Source organism: Notothenia rossii, assembly GCF_949606895.1.
Source record: "Notothenia rossii genome assembly, chromosome: 2".
Taxonomy (NCBI): domain Eukaryota; kingdom Metazoa; phylum Chordata; class Actinopteri; order Perciformes; family Nototheniidae; genus Notothenia; species Notothenia rossii.
Window position 1 is genome coordinate 54942179 of NC_136904.1, and position 18383 is coordinate 54960561.

Sequence of the window (18383 nt, forward strand, 5' to 3'; positions counted from 1 at the left end):
ATCTTCCGGCGCAGACTGAAAACTCATCTCTTTCGACTCCACTTTGAGCGATAGAATTACTAACAAAGCACTTATATACTAATAAAGGACTGGCTTATCTAAAGCCAGTTGAGTAGCACTTGAAATGTTTTAGCTCTATGAAACCTGATGTACTTATATGATTCTGTTTTCTTCAAGTTTGTATCTTGTTGGTCGAACGCACTTATTGTAAGTCGCTTTGGATAAAAGTGTCAGCTAAATGCAATGTAATGTAAAGCGATGGCTTTGTGCGGAAAGCTGCTGACGCCAGCCGGTGACTCCTCATCAGTCTCTCCAGGCAGCACCCAGCTATTCTTCCATCTTGCAGATGAAAATACTTTGATATGTGAGTAATAACTAACTTATGTCTAACATAATATTCAATGTGGTTTAGTAAAGTATTTAAAAATACCCCATATTGTACATGTACAGGACAATCAGACCTTGTTCAACAAAGATCATCAGACAATTGTTTTGTCTTTGAGGTACAGCCGCAGCAGAGAGTCTGAGTTTGAAGAAAACACTAAGATTTTATTTAGTGTTGTTTAATCAATCAATATTTACTGGTCTTGAATTTCCTCACTGGATTACAAAATACTCGAATCTTATTGTACAGGGACGTTATGCAGATTTCATCAACTGAAACTGAAAATATAGATTCAGTGATATGTACCATTTTAAGCAAATAGACTGTTAGCGGTGTAGACCGAAGCTCCACAGCTGTAGCTAGGCACTGCTAATCAAGTGCTCAATTTGTTACTTTTGCTTTTTTATTAAGAATTGACCAAGCATATCTTCCTCTTCGAAATCCCAGTTGTACTTCGCTAACACGCAGTGCCTGGGAGGGTGCGTTTGATTTTCCCACCCTTAACACATTTATGGACTAGGTCATGTTAGACAAGCAATCCAGTGGTTAGTTTTAGGGTAAGCTCCATTTTTTTTTTTTATGTATTCACTTTAAGAGAAAGGGATTTCAGAAAATAGTCTCACAAGTTTGGCTGGAGGTAAAATTAACAAAAGCTAGCTGTTATATGTTGTATGTTCCTCCCTTCTAAACGTATGAAATGAATGAGAAAAATATGAACGACTCTTCATAGAGCCACATCCACACAGCTTTAAAGCTGTGGGAGCATTACATTCATGCCAACACCTAGTTGTAGTTTCTAAGGCAGTGGTTCTCAACCTTTTCCCACCAAGTACCACCTGAGAAAATAGTTGGCTCTCCAAGTACCACCATATGACCAATGTTAAAATACAGTCTATGCACAGTTCATGCAGGACTCGGAGGCAAATGTATTCATAATACCATTATTTATTGTGCTCTCTCTCTCTCTCTCTCTCTCTCTCTCTCTCTCTCTCTCTCTCTCTCTCTCTCTCTCTCTCTCTCTCTCTCTCTCTCTCTCTCTCTCTCTCTCTCTCTCTCTCTCTCTCTCTCTCTCTCTCTCTCTCTCTCTCTCTCTCACTCACTCACTCACACACCACAAGTGAGAATATAAAGAACAAAATAATAACTTATTCTCACACAACAAATGTCAACTGTACACACATGTCATTTCCTGGACTTATACCAAAGTGTGAATGTAGGCTTCCTGCAACAACCCACATCGAAACAGAAAATGTCCTCTTGGGAATTCAGTTCCAATAATAAGGAAGCCTCCAGGAGCAGATGAGCCCAAGGGCTAATAGCTCATCTTCAGTCTGCTGATGTTTGCTATTGCCATTTCTGTGGTGGCAAAGTAAAAAAGAAAAGAAAAAACATAAGAAAAAAGATAACAATTAAGGACAAGTGTGTGCTTTTTCAGCTTTTGACCTCTCTCCATCCTTTGAGCAAATGCTTCTTCCTGAGTCACTTCTCTCCTCCATCACAGCGGCTGTGCATATAACTTTTGTGTTGCTGGCGGAGCCTACGCTTGTACTCGGCTGATGACTGTCTACCTCCTCATTCACTTGTTCACTTTCGCTGGTAATATTCTCCTCTGTACCTCTCTTCCGAATACCTACCGTTTTGAGGCACGTTTTTAACATCATTCAGCTTTCTTCTAACGTTCGCTAATCGTTCACGGGTAGTATTGTCGTCATTAGCAACGCCAGAAATTTAAAAAAATATGTTTTCGTTTCTAAATCTAAAAATAACAATAGCCTATTAGAACTAATTTAAACCACAGTTTCAATTATCTCAAGCTTATTTTAATTTGTTGTAGTATTTTGATAGTATGATTTATTTTGTAATTAATGTTATTCAATCAAGCCTCAAACTGATGGCACTTGTCCCTATAGCCTGTTTTAAATTGAAGTTGTCTGAGGTCCTTACCATCAGCTGCTGTTGCAGTAATAAGTAGTGTACCTTAATGTCCCAAATGTGCACAATGTAGTGACTGCTTTTCGTCTTTTTGTTTACTTAGTTGTGTGTCCTGTATTTTATATGTCTGTTATCTGTAAATGTTAAATGTGGGGTAGGTAAGTTTGAGAAAACGGCTCGAGATACACTTTTTGTTACATTCCATGGAATGCTCTTAACATCCCGATAGCAATGAATATCTGAAGTGTTTTGCCAATACATAAAAAATGTCATCTGTGGAAGCCGTAGTACTGTAAAAAGCACGACCAATCATCTGAGCCGGCCCTGAACGTGTGGAGCTCACACGATAGAGAAAACACCAAAATGAAAATATCTAATCCATCTCATTTACCGACGAACATTTCTACTAAAGACCAGGCAAAAAGTGGGGGGAAACTATTCTGCACCCCGTGCAACTGTGTGTTGGAGCATAAGAGAAAATCGACGGTGACGACCCGCTTTGATTCATTCAAACATTCGAAAATGCTTTCTGCTGCTGCGGACAAGAAAGCCAAACAACTCACGTTCACGAGGCATCAACCTCCAAAACCCTTTCGAGGGCTACAAGAAACGAGGTGAGTAGCCTACAAGATTGAAGCTGCAGATAACGAACGAGTAAATGAAAACAGAATGAGGCGGAGAAGTGTGTGTGTGTGTGTGTGTGTGTGTGTGTGTGTGTGTGTGTGTGTGTGTGTGTGTGTGTGTGTGTGTGTGTGTGTGTGTGTGTGTGTGTGTTTGTGTGTGTGTGTGTGTGTGTGTGTGCGTGTGTGCGTGAGATTAAAATAGCCCAATTGCTTTTACAATAAATAAACATTGAATGTGTTTAATTGAATAGTAAAGGGGTTTAATGTTAGTGGCAGGTTGTGTGTGAGAGAGAATAAATAAGACAGCCCAATATTTTTTTTTAAATCGATAATTTTTTTCCGCATATTTAGAATATTTCGCAACTTTCCGCATATTTCGCAACTTCCCGCAGTTTCACCGCATAAAATCACATAAAACCCCGCATGTTTAATCGCATAATCAAGGATTTTAGCCCGCATAATCAAGGAATTTAGCCCGCATAATCAAGGATTTTTGCCCGCGTTTTTCTGGAGGGTCTACCTTATTGGTCATGTGCGCATTTGTGTGTGTTGGAGGAGGGGCTCTAGTAAGGGAGTGGCAGATTTTTTCCGGTTGCGTATTTTCAAATTCTACCGCACTGAAGCTGGTTTCTCCAAAATTACCTACCCCACCTTTAAAGGGGACCTATCATGCAAAATACGTCTTTTATACATGAATATGTGTCCCTGTTGTGCCAGGGAACTCACCAAGTGTCAGAAAACACAACGGGTCTGATCTGATACAGATCCCGTTGCTTTTTATCTGGTTAAATAAAGGTTAAATAAAAAAAATAAAAAAGACTGTTACAGATTTGAAAATAGTCTGACGTCAGTGACGAGGAGCTCCGCCTATATGGCCAACTCTCCAATAATCAGGGGAATGAGAGGTTGCCGTGGCATGGTAACAGCATGGTAACATGACGCTCGTAACTCGGCGCCCTCCTTTGCAGGGGGGGGGGGGGTCAGCTGCAGCCAAAGACAGGGTAGAGGAGAGGAAAATAGAGCGAAATGAGGCATGGCTAAAATGCATGATCTGTTTGGTATTTTGAAAAAGAAAACTTATAAATATACCTTATATAGGTATGGCCCTACAATATATTATTCAAATATAGCATGATAGGTCTCCTTTAAGTAAAAAAAAGAGAAAAAAAGAAATGTAATGTAATATATATTTTTTTAAATATTTGTTATATGTCAGATTCCTCCACGTACCACTAGCGGGAGCTGGCGTACCACCAGTGGTATGAGTACCACAGGTTGAGAACCACTGTTCTAAGGTATTAGAAAATTGGTGTTCTGGAAGGGGTTCTATCAAGAACTGTTTTACAATCAATAGTGTGTGTATGTTTAAGTTTCCAACCCTGCTTCAAAGGTCCGTCATACAAGATAGGGGATGTATTGGCAGCTGCTGATAATAACATTCATCATTATGGTTTACTAATTGTTGTCTTTTTGTCCTCTAGGTTGCACTGCCACGTCTACAGTAGCGCAGAATGGACAGAGGAAACATGATTGGGCCTCAAGTTTTTTGCAGCCAATATACATTCTCCTACAAACTTAGGATAGGAGGGTGAGTGAACAAGTTATCCATTGGTTGTAACCTACATCCCCATTGTTAGACGTACTAAATCCTGCACACTGCTCCTTCAAATTGACAATGTGAACATATGTCGCCATTTTGTAATTTCTGTTATTTTCAGTTGAGAATGTAAACTTAAGTAATCTTAAAAAATTCAATGTACTTTTTGTTTCTACTGTTTATAAGTAGATGTTTAGATATGAAATGCTGTATTCCTTAATGGTTGTATAATTCTACAAATATTTTTATATTTTAAGTTTTCAGACTAATTTTTCCTATACAGAACATTTTGTGCTGTCATTTTATTGAACGTGTTTGATCAAAAGAATCTAATAACAAATGTTTAAAAAAAAAAATTCTCATCAGAACTTTATTTAAGGTATTTGAATGTAACATTTTAAGACAATGGATTTTGAAAAGAGAGGAAACATCTGTAACATTACAGTGTTTTCCTGTAAAATCTTTAAGGACAATTCCCGTAAATTAATGGCTTTTGCACTTTATTTCAGTTAAAATATTGTACTTTAATTTAAGGGTTTTTGTTTGGCAGCCGCTGGAGACTACAGTTATGCACGTATATCATTGTAAATTCACGGTAAATTACTGACAACTCATCTGCATTACTTTCACAGTACACATTGTAAATTGACAGTAAATTGCTGGCAACTCTTTTGCATTACTTTCACAGTACACATTGTAAATTCACAGTAAATTACTGGCAACTCCTGCATTGCTTTCACAATAGAAATGTAAAAGTGCAGGCCCTTGTTGTAATGCATGTACAACAAAATGACGTAATTCCCCAGTAACATACTGTAATATCACAGTAATTCCTTAGTCATTGAAGCTGTGAAGTTACAATATACAGTTTTACCTTTACAACAATGCATTGTAATATCATGGATGTGAAATTACAATACATTGCTGTGAAGACATTTACAGTAAATTGCTGTGAACCTTACTGTGAAAGTCATGCAAAAAGTTGGCAGGTATTTATTTTGAATTTGCGGTGAATATTTTTACAATGTACGTCCTCTAACTATCAGTGCTCTCTGAGTCAATAATCTAAACCCATTACTGTCCTTCACCACATCATCTCTCTCCGTGCATCTGATGGCCCCTCGAGCTGAGCCCCGGCAGCCTGGATCCTTTGCAGGTTCTGTTGGACTGAAACTCCTTCAGGGACTAGACTGTATATATAAATGGACGTAGGGTCTGTGACGTCACCCATAGGATTTTGCAGAGTTGCAGAGAAGCCCTTAGTAGGCAGAGTCGGCCACTAACGGCTCGACAGTGACGTCAGAGTCTAACTCCCGCCTGCTCCAGCCTGATCCAAATAAGGGTAAAGAGGCTGAGCCAAGGCGGGACTCCAAGCTCCCGATCTAGCAGAAGCTGCCAAGCTAGGCTAACACGCTCACATGCTCATGGTCACTTAATAAACCTTGTTCAACATAATTTCTTTAGCTAATACAACAGCGGGCTGCAGGCGAACCAAGTCCGCGTGTTGCTGCATTCCTTGATCTCCAGTTATAACGCCGGACTCCGCCGCCGGAGCTAACGGAGGCGCAGGGGGCTAGCTAGCTCCCTGCGCCTCCGTTAGCTCCGGCCGGCGGACTCCGGTGGCCACCACTGGGATAATTGGTTCCCCTTTTAACATTTGCTCCCGTTTAGCATTATGGGCGTCATAGCCATAGACTATACAAGTCTTATCCAAGGCTGAATCATAAACTAAACTGTATGTATATATATATATATACATATATATATATATATATATATATATATATACAGTATATATATATATATATATATATATATATATATATATATATACAGTGGGGCAAGAAAATATTTAGTCAGCCACCAATTGTGCAAGTTCTCCCACTTAAAAAGATGAGAGAGGCCTGTACTATTCATCCTAGGTATACTTCAACTATGAGAGACAGAATGGGGGGAAAGAATCCAGGAAATCACATTGTAGGATTTTTAATGAATTAATTGGTAAATTCCTCTGTAAAATAAGTATTTGGTCACCTACAAACAAACAAGATTTCTGGCTCTCACAGACCTGTAACTTCTTCTTTAAGAGCGTCCTCTGTCCTCCACTTGTTAACTGTATTAATGGCACCTCTTTGAACTCGTTATCAGTACAAAAGACACCTGTCCACAACCTCAAACAGTCACACTCCAAACTCCACTATGGCCAAGACCAAAGAGCTGTCAAAGGACACCAGAAACAAAATTATAGACCTGCACGAGGCTGGGAAGACTGAATCTGCAATAGGTAAGCAGCTTGGTGTGAAGAAATCAACTGTGGGAGCAATTGGAATACATACAAGACGACTGATAATCTCCCTCGATCTGGGGCTCCACGCAAGATCTCACCCCGTGGGGTCAAAATGATCACAAGAACGGTGAACAAAAATCCCAGAACCACACGGGGGGACCTAGTCAATGACCTGCAGAGAGCTGGGACCAAAGTAACAAAGGCTACCATCAGTAACACACTACGCCGCCAGGGACTCAAATCCTGCAGTGCCAGACGTGTCCCCCTGCTTAAGGCAGTACATGTCCAGGCCCGTCTGAAGTTTGCTAGAGAGCATTTAGATGATCCAGAAGAGGATTGGGAGGATGTCATAGGGTCAGATGAAACCAAAATATAACTTTTTGGTAAAAACTCAACTAGACGTGTTTGGAGGAGAAAGAATGCTGAGTTGCATCCAAAGAACACCATACCTACTGTGAAACATAGGGGTGGAAACATCATGCTTTGCGGCTGTTTTTTTGCAAAGGGACCAGGACGACTGATCCGTGTAAAGGAAAGAATGAATGGGGCCATGTATCGTGAGATTTTGAGTGATAACCTCCTTCCATCAGCAAGGGAATTGAAGATGAAACGTGGCTGGGTCTTTCAGCATGACAATGATCCCAAACATACCGCCCGGGCAACGAAGGAGTGGCTTCGTAAGAAGCATTTCAAGGTCCTGGAGTGGCCTAGCCAGTCTCCAGATTTTTGAGTGATAACCTCCTTCCATCAGCAAGGGCATTGAAGATGAAACATGGCTGGGTCTTTCAGCATGACAATCATCCCAAACACACCGCCCGGGCAACGAAGGAGTGGCTTCGTAAGAAGCAATTCAAGGTCCTGGAGTGGCCTAGCCAGTCTCCAGATCTCAACCCCATAGAAAATCTTTGGAGGGAGTTGAAAGTCCGTGTTGCCCAGCGACAGCCCCAAAACATCACTGCTCTAGAGGAGATCTGCATGGAGGAATGGGCCAAGATACCAGCAACAATGTGTGAAAACCTTGTGAAGACTTACAGAAAACGTTTGACCTCTGTCATTGCCGACAAAGGGTATCTAACAAAGTATTGAGATGAACTTTTGTTATTGACCAAATACTTATTTTCCACCATAATTTGCAAATAAATTATTTAAAATGTGATTTTCTATATTTTTGTTTCTCATTTTTTCTCTCATAGTTGAGGTATACCTGAGATGAAAATTCCAGGCCTCTCTCATCTTTTTAAGTGGGAGAACTTGCACAATTGGTGGCTGACTAAATACTTTGTTGCCTCACTGTATATACAGTTGCAAGAAAAAGTATGTGAACCCTTTGGAATTACCTGGATTTCTGCATACGTTGGTCATAAAATGGAGGAAGCCACTGCTGTCCAGAAAAAACATTGCTGCACGTTTGAAGTTGCAAAAGAGCACCTGGATGTTCCACAGCACTACTGGCAAAATATTCTGTGGACAGATGAAACCAAAGTTGAGTTGTTTGGAAGGAACACACAACGCTATGTGTGGAGTAAAAGAGGCACAGCACACCAACATCAAAACCTCATCCCAACTGTGAAGTATGGTGGAGGGAGCATCATGGTTTGGGGCTGCTTTGGTGCCTCAGGGCTTGGACAGATTGCCATCATCGACGGAAAAAGGAATTCTCAAGTTTATCAAGACATTTGGCTGGAGAACTTAAGGCCATCTGTCCACCAATTGAAGCTCAACAGAAGATGGGTGATGCAACAGGACAACGACCCAAAGCACAGAAGTAAATCAACAACAGAATTGCTTCAACAGAAGAAAATACGCCTTCTGGAGTGGCCCAGTCAGAGTCCTGACCTCAACCCAATTGAGATGCTGTGGCATGACCTCAAGAGAGCGATTCACACCAGACATCCCAAGAATATTGCTGAACTGAAACAGTTTTGTAAAGAGGAATGGTCCAAAATTCCTCCTGACCGTTGTGCAGGTCTGATATGCAACTATAGGAAACGTTTGGTTGAGGTTATTGCTGCCAAAGGAGGGTCAACCAGTTATTAAATCCAAGGGTTCACATACTTTTCCCACCCTGCACTGTGAATGTTTACATGGTGTGTTCAATAAAAACATAAAAACATATAATTGTTTGTGTGGTTTTAGCTTAAGCAGAATGTGTTTGTCTATTGTTGTGACCTAGATGAAGATCAGAACACATTTTATGACCAATTTATGCAGAAATCCAGGTAGTTCCAAAGGGTTCACATACTTTTTCTCGCAACTGTATATACATATATATATATATATATCAGGGTTGCCAACTTTGGGTACCTGGCTGAAGTGAGATTTTGATATCATGGGTTTAATTACACATACAGATGTAGCGATTTATTTCAGACAGTTTGAAACGCGAGGGCCGTGATTGGTACGTGATCTGCCCTCGCTCAAGGGAAAACCTCCAGCTTGACTTGAGACCACCCCCGTGATAGATAAATGTAATTATAATGAAGCCAGCTGCAATGGATCATTGATCCACCAGGGGGTGCAGTGGGGTTCCACACTGGAGCTCATGTGAAATAAAGTCAGATACAGTACGCTGGATGTACAGCGGAACTTTGTTAAGATCCATATGTCACGGATATCATACTCTGTGCTAAATAAGAGACATGTAATCATTTACAAAACATCACCATGTTGTTATTTAACAAAATAATGTTGTTTAGTCGAAAAAAACTAACGGGAGGAAATGCAGCCCGGCTCTCGATTTTTAATCCTAATTTAATCATCATCTTCACCACGATCATTTATGTTTATGTTCACCGAATTGACATTAAATCACTGACACATATGAATATACTGTATTCAACTTCATTAAAACTTTATTAATGTGCCTAAACTCAGTAATTCACTAAAAATATTTATATTTTAATGGAGCCTCGTCGGCAGATCAGGATCCCAACGCGCAGCGGAGGGATATTGGTCTGCATGACGGGTATTATTTTCCCCATAAGGAACAAGTCCCTGCAAATTATCCCACTTATTACATGGCCACATTTTCAACAAAGTAACGACACGACTCCCAATATTAATTTAAATGCTTTTATGGATTTAGAAAATGTTTTTATTGATTTAAAAAATAGTTGTATGTATTGATTTAAATTGACATGCGTCCGCTAAGAAACAAAGTCCGTTGTTACCGTTTTTTAAACAGTGTGAATGAAACGGCAGCTCTCTCCCCCCTCCCCCCCTGATCTTTCTTCTCCAGCAGCTAAATTAACTGTAGGTTACTCTGAGTGACCATAGACTGTATGTGACAAGCTTACAGTTAGTGACGTAACAACACCATAAAAGCTGGTGGGTTGAAAGCAATACGGGAGGTAAAAATAACTACAATAATTGTGATTTATCTATTGTGGCTTTTATGTTTTTAGGTATAAAATGTTATGTAATTCAGGCTTATAGTTCATCCTTCTCTAAAAGCCTTCAACAATGACAACATTCATAGTAATTTAATAAATCCTTCCAACACACATTGTAAAAAATAGCCTACTGTAAGTTAAGAAATCATTCCAATATGTAAATCTTCGGATGTAACAACAATAACATTATAAATAGTAACATAGCTGAACATGGTATTGCACATTTAGCTTTGAGTGTTACTGACCTGAGATGTTTTTATTACATGAATTAAGGTGACTGAGGGTTTGGGATGCAAACTCATCTGTATGAAAAAGGTGACAAGGATCCGAGCCCCCGGCTCCCCCACCCCATGGAATATCGGCTTTAAAATGAGGAATAACAGAGGATTTCAGCAATCAGAACAACTAAAGCAGCAGTTTTAACAGAAACGCCAAAGAGTCACATCTAATAGAAATATATAAAATCATTTATTTTAATTGTGTAGCAGTCAGTTTATAATTTTGGCAGCAATGTTGAGCATTTTGAAAATGTATTTCCATGCCTCTGTGCAAGGCTTAGTCTTTCTATCTTTATAGCCACATGGTGTAAAGTAACTAAGTTAATAAACTCAACAAGTATTATACTTGGGCACAATTTTGAGATACTTGTACTTTATTTAAGTATTTCAATGTTTTGCTACTTTGTTCTTCTACTCCACTACAGTTCAGAGGTACATGGTGTACTTCTACTCCACTCCGTGTATTTAATACCTTTAGTTACTTTACAGATGTGGATGAATTATGTGAAATATAATCAAGTATTAAATCAGACTTTAGTTCCACCTGGAGTAAATCCACAAGCTACCCTGCAGTATACAAAGTCATTCAAACCCAGCTGCACCTTTACCAGCTTTGAGAACACTTTCATGATCAATCATTATAAAACATATCATATCTATTATTCTGAAATGGACCAATCTGCACAATGACTACTTTTACTGTCGCTACTTTCACTATATTTTGATGAGAATACTTTTCTACTTTTACTTGAGGAACATTTTGAATGCAGGACTTTTACTGTAACAGAGTATTCCTACACTCTGGTACTTCTACTTTTACTCAAGTACAAAATCTGAGTACTTCTACTTTTACTCAAGTACAAGACCTGAGTACTTCTACTTTTACTCAAGTACAAGATCTGAGTAATTCTACTTTTACTCTACAAGATCTGTGTGCTTCTACTTTTACTCAAGTTCAAGACCTGAGTGCTTCTACTTTTACTCAAGGACAAGATCTGAGTGCTTCTACTTTTACTCAAGTACAATATATATATATATATATATATATATATATATATATATATATATGTATATATATATACCACCTCTGTTTATAGCCTATGAAAAAAACTATTAGAAATAGAAGGCTAAAGCTAACGTTAGCAGATAGTGACAATATATGCTAGCTAGCTAGCTCAACGATTCCTTAAATAATATTGCCACAGAAAAACTTTTCAGTTCACATCACGCTCTGCCGCTCCGACAGGGAGCTCTGCTCTGAACACCTGAACGGCCCGTTCTAACAGCTGTTCACCAGCGGTCCAGTCAGTGCCACAGTGACTCCGGACGAGCAGTTAATATTAACGAACGCACCCGTAGGTAATTTAGCTGCTGAAGCTAGACCATCATCTCGGAGCAGCAGAGCCTTATTATACATCCATGAGAGCAGAGCCGACAGGCAGGAAGACTCGAGCAGGCAGCTCGCACTTCATTATAATATATATAAAAAGAACACCATGCGTGTCATGATGGCACATAACAGGTCACGGCCACAGATTACTCCGGGTCCCAGACCCCCCCATACCCCAAAAATATTTGTATTGCAGATCTACATGAATCGCACCAACGACCTATTTTGGATTCAAAACGGCGAATTTCGACAAGTTTGCATCAAGCACAACTGAAACATAACATCTGAAACGATGTAACAACATAATACACTTTGATGCAGCTTGTGATGTGAGGAGTGAGGGACACGGCTTTGAACGGGCGTGTCGCCTGGCAGGACAGGAGAGTGTGCACCAGTCTGCCTTGATCTATGAATTCATGTCCGTGACACTCAATGCTGCCCACAGCTGTTTTATAGAAGCAAAACCTCCTTCACTTCATGAAAGTGTTTTAACCACACACACCTCTATACACACACACACACACACGCACGCACGCACGCACGCACACACACACACACACACACACACACACACACACACACACACACACACACACACACACACACACACACACACACACACACACACACACACACACACACACACACACACACACACACACACACACACACACACACACACACACACACACACACACACACACACACACACACACACACACACACACACACACACACACACACAGAGAGTTGACATGAAATCACTGACAAATATGAATATACTGTATTCAATTTCATTAAAACGTTATTAACGTGCTTAAACTCAGTAATTCACAAAAAATATTTATATTTTAATGGAGCCTCGTCGGCAGATCAGGATCCCAAAGCGTAGCGGAGGGATCTTGATCTTGAAAAATAGTCCGTTGTTACCGTTTTTTAAACACTCTGAATGAAACGGCAGCTCTCAGCTGTGTATTTACACAACTAATGGCCCATCAACCACAGCTCTCTCCCCCCCTCCCCCCTGATCTTTCTTCTCCAGCAGCTAAATTAACTGTAGGTTACTCTGAGTGACAAGTTTACAGTTAGACACAACATTGCAAGTGACCCTCAGTTAGTTGACTTTTATGTTCTACTGCTAAATTCGTTACTGATAAAAAAGGGCTTCTACTGTACCTAATTACCTTAACACTAGAACCGCCAGAGGTTTTTGTATAGGCCTACCCAGCGCCATATAGAAGAGTTACGACAGCGGAAGTCCAAAAACGGTTATCGTCACGTGGTTCATGCAGACGAGGATTGTTCCCCGGAAGTTCATGGTGGGCAATGTGAATGCATTGATAACAGGAGATAGAACTACGATTTTTGGTAATTATTAGTGAATAAAGGTTTTGATTTGCAATATTTATACAACAAATCGATCTGTGTATGTATTTACATCAATATGTTTTAAAAAATAAAATAGAATTTGCTAATATTAAGTGATAATATTAGGATTAGTGTGAACAACTAGTTTACATGTTAGGCTAACAGTGCATTGGTTAAAGAGCATGTTGCTGTTTATAGCTTTGAAGTCTTTAAAACCAATATTATCTTCTTAAACTTGTATGGTAGTCAGGAGCATCACTTTCTAATGTTTATTGATATATTTAGAGGGAGGGGATCTAAAGGAATGCTTCAAAATTCAGATTAGATACATTTCTACAATTTTCTTAAATTCATGGTTGTTTCAGTAATCCCATGGTAATTGAGGACACAAGTTATCTAAATGACTAATGTCATCTTTATGGCTTTCAGAAAAGACAGGAGACCGACAGGTGACTATCAAAGGACTAGCAGCAGCAGCATGATGATGATGTTAACAGTGGCGTTTTCTCCTGGAGGCCAAGGGAAGCCAGGCTTCCCCTGTTTTTTCGGAATGTAGTTATAATTTTAATAAATAAATAAAAACACTCTGTCGGCCCGTCTCTCCCCCATTCTCATTGTGTATTTTACAAAGAGTGAAACAGCGCCCCTCTAGATGTTATGGTGAAACAATAGATTGCACTCTGTTGAGAGAGGAGGCCAGCCGAAATTGGCTTCCCTTGGTGAAAAAAAATGGAGGGATTGACCAATCAGACAAGGCTCACGTCATGCCCCTGCCAACCTGTGATTGGTCAGGGCCATGCCAAGGGAAGCCAGAGGCGGCTGGCTTCCCTTGCCTCACAATCCAATCAAATCGCATCAACTTAGTGTTGCTGTGACGCGTCCTAAAACACGGAAGTAAGCTGCGCTCGGTTTCCCTCGACAAAAAGCAATGGGATTTCTCCACAGGGTTTTGGAAAATAGCTCAAAATAAGGTCAGTGGAAAACGAACCTGTTTGATAAATGCACGTTTTGTTCAGTCGGATAATATCCACATGTCTACCCAACTTTTATAATTTTCAAATCATAAATCTAATCGATAGAAGATAGATAGCGCCACTTCACCACTCTCTCTTAGAAAGTAGCAAGCAACTGAAGCAAGTGCAATTATGGAGGGTGGAGATTTGGAGTATTTAATCAAAAATAATTGGACTAAACTTCCGCTACAGCAGCAACAACAAATACAATCTGATGACAGGCCAATTCCCAAACTGGAGCTGTGTACAGCAAGGAAAAAAGGAGCGAATCGGACGTAAAACGTTAAAGCTTTGTTTGTGTTTGAAGTTTGTGAATGAATGCTCGAGTTTCGGCTGGAGAGTGCGTGCGGACCTGTCGGTTAGATAACAGGCGTGTGTAAGTCCTGCATCTGATACAAATGTGTGTAAAATGGTACCGGGTGCTGCAATCACTCATCTGGTTACGTTATTACATTGACCACCACACCCCCGACCCAAAAGAAAGGACGTATTATTGGCTTCCCCTCAGCTTTTACCCACGCCACGCTACTGGATGTTAAATGTATTGTTTTAGGAACATCCATTGCAAATACATGGAATTCAATAAACATTGAATAGCATATCATGCAGTTTGTCTGTGCCTTTTCCTCCGTGTTGTCCTGGTTTGCTGTGCTGCCTCCTAGTCGCCACCATGGTTTGCTGTTCTGCCTGGGGATGCTCAAATCGCTCCGAGAAAGGAGTACGAATGTACGGCTTCCCCACTGACACAGAGCGGAGGAAAAAATGGCTGGCTCAAGTCAGCAGGAGCAATTTCACGACCAACAGCAAAAAAATATGTGAGGTTATTATATACAAACACTGCATTTGCACTTTTTCACAAAACGAAAAACACACCATTGGGAAAGCTTAATGTTTTGTTTAATACAAAAAAACAGGGAAAGGCTTGAAAAACACTGAGATTTGAGACTCAGGGTGCAGGGTGAGGGTCTCAGTGCAGGTATTCAGGCTCCATTGAATCCCCCTCTGGTTCTTGTGCTGAAAGAGGGAGTAACAGACAGGAGAAAGGATTATACACACCTATATAGCACACCTATTGGATGGGAAATTGCCTTGGGGAGATAAGATGTGGTCTTTGTGCCCAACTGAAGTTATGGAACTTTATTATTTGTGAGTTTAACAAAGTATGACAAATGGCATCAGTAACAGATGTGATATGAATTTCTATAAAGTTGTCTCACATTCTTGGTCATATTTTATATACAGTATGTAATGAGTATAACATGTCCAGTAAGTATAAAGTGTTTCCTAATACCGTGTATTCAACCACTATGGAATATGTATGTGGGCAGACAAAACTGAGTTGTTCTGTGTGTGAAGTAACCTCAAGTCACTCCGCAGGCACATTTTGATGCAGACCAGTTTGTCAAGACAAAAAAGGGCAAGACTAGGCTGAGAGCAGAGGCTATACCCACCATCTTCGTGCATCGCCCTGTGTTCAAAAACAGAAGGACCCCTGCACCACGATTCACCCCGGGACCTGTATCTACAAAGCCCATAGCTCATGATCACAGCTATAGTGTGAAAGGTGACACAGGTATAATAAGTATGAACTCTTAGTGACAAAAGTCATATTTCTTATTTTTAAGTGGTATAATATTTTAAATGTTCGAAAATCTACAGTGCCATGTCTTCTACTTACATTAGTCTCAAAGATTGAGGGAAGAAGGGATGAGGAGACTGAGAGAAAGGAAAGTGAGGGTGAATAAAGAGAGGACATGGCTAGTGAGGAGAGACAGGGAGGGTGGACACCACCCACTCAGCCAGCAGCCAGTCAGCATACAAGGGAACCAGCAGCCAGTCAGCATACGAGGGAACCAGCAGCCAGTCAGCATACGAGGGAACCAGCAGCCAGTCAGCATACAAGGGAACCAGCAGCCAGTAAGCATACGAGGGAACCAGCAGCCAGTCAAACAGATCTATTAAAAAAATTAAAGAGAAAATTAAAGAGCCAAGAAGGAATCACCAAAAAAGCAAAGTCTGCACTAAGAAAAATCAGGAAGGAAAATGCAGCTCTCAAGAAAACAATGAAAATTAGGGACAACAAATATAAGAAAACGTTTTCAAAAGACCAACTTAAGGCATTAGGAAGACTCACCACAAAGGGGATGAAATGGAGCAATGAGACAATTAAGAAGGCTTTAAAAATTCGCTTTGCGTGCGGACCAACGGGTTACAAAACTCTGCAGGAATTGCAGATTCCCCTTCCAGGAATAAGGACACTGCAAAGAAGGATGCAATGTGTTAAGTTTGAGCCTGGTGTGTAACAGCTAACATCACTGCCCCTCCACCTGCCAACATCACTGCCCTCCACCTGCCAGCACCCAGCCAGAGGAGCGCAAACAACAAAAACAAGCACGGTGTCCCGTCATGTACCTGGAAGTTTGGGTTAGCAAAATGGAGTAAGAGAGGGACTTGAAAAACCTTGGTGGCTCTCTACTCATGTTGTTACAGTTGTCTTGGTTACAGCTCTCAAGTTTTTTTTTGTTGCCATTTCCACATCTTTAGAAAATATGAAATAAATGAAGTGAAATCAACCTCTTCTCTGGAGAACAAACTTTGATTTCTCTGTCTTGTGAGTTTGCAGTCTTGCAGTTTTGCTCCTCCACCTGTAACATCACTGCCCCTCCACCTGCCATACAGTAGGTTACTAACAAGATGACTTATATAATACAGTGATAGAATACATGTTTAGTATGCTTACTTATATAAAACAGTAGTATTAAACTTACCTTGTGTTTTCACTCTGACTTAAGTCCCTCTCCCTTTGCCATCAATCCAAAATCAGCTGAGCTGCAACATTATACAGACAGGTAATAATCAACATAATCACAAGGACACAATATGGCTCTGCTAAAAACACTCACTCTTACACGCACCAAAGTTATATTTCTCTAATATTTAACTCCCTCCACCCCCGCATACAATCCCGTTTAGAAGCCCCTCTTCTCTAATTTAACAACGTTGGACGAAATGACATTAAGAGAACGGAATTTACAATTAAAAGTCTGTTCAACGTGTGTTGCTAACTTGATCCGTTATCCTAGCTTTATCTGTTATCTGTAAACGTTCCCTAAATCTACTAATTTAGGGATAATCCACTGACATCCTTTAATACATATGTTAATTTGAATCAGATGTAATGATAATATCCGCAATATAAATCTTTAAACTTCTTCTTACCTTTAAAAGTCCGTCACGAACGGTCTATTATGCTGCAACTCTACAGCTCTGCTAGCCTTGGCGCTAACTTCCGGGGAACGATTGAGAGGCTCCACGATCCGCCATTGCTGTAAAAAATTGGTCCATTGGAGTGAACGGAGATGACGTAACTCTCAGTCTATACGGCGCTGGGTCTACCTAAAACCGTAAAATCCCGCTATTAGAATGCAATTTTTAACAACATAGGGTGCTACATAACACACTTTCAGGAAAAGTCACGGACTGGGAGACTTTAATATTTTATTGAAAAAAAGGTACATTGCACACACACAACACACATCACACAAATTGACCCGATTGGTGGTTCTAGTGTTAAATAAACTCGCTAATTAATGAAACCAGTTCAATACGCATTATTCTTATTCTTATCATTCTTTATGAGCGCAGAAATAGTCCTAAAATCAGATCTGTTTTTTAAATTAAATCTGACGGCAGGCAGTTAGCTCTGATCACCTATGATAAATGCGCCACACCTAATCGCTGGCCATTCAGCCACAGAGCTCCCTCTATACAAATCAAACTGTAGACGGTGTGAAAGCACCTATTGTTTTAAATAATGGTCGGAATGTGACCTGTGAGCCTTCTGAATTACAGTGGGAGAGACAGCACATTCTAAACTACAATGTTCAATCAATACAATAAAGTAACATCTTATCTTATCTTAATAATATCTTCATATTAATAATAATAATAAATCATACAGTATGTGTCCGAAAGGGAGCAGGAGGAAGCAAACACAAAAATATACAAAAAATATACTGCATATTAAAGCAAACGATTGTAAAGGTAAAAGTATGAGCATAACAAATAAAGAAGTGTAATGTAAACATTTACATTATTATTATTATGATTATTGAATA

General features: G+C 40.0%; 1 long non-coding RNA gene across 2 annotated transcripts; it reads right to left on the reverse strand.

The window, feature by feature from the left end:
- Positions 1-15161: 15161 nt before the first annotated feature.
- Positions 15162-17027, reverse strand: LOC307028006. Of its 2 annotated transcripts, XR_013804805.1 has the most exons (4): positions 16678-17027; positions 16400-16523; positions 15944-16220; positions 15162-15279 (listed from the first exon to the last, which is right to left on the reverse strand). It is a non-coding gene; the product is annotated as an uncharacterized lncRNA (long non-coding RNA). The 2 variants fall into 2 exon arrangements; XR_013804806.1 differs by lacking the exon at positions 15162-15279 and having other exon boundaries at positions 15312-16220.
- Positions 17028-18383: the final 1356 nt, after the last annotated feature.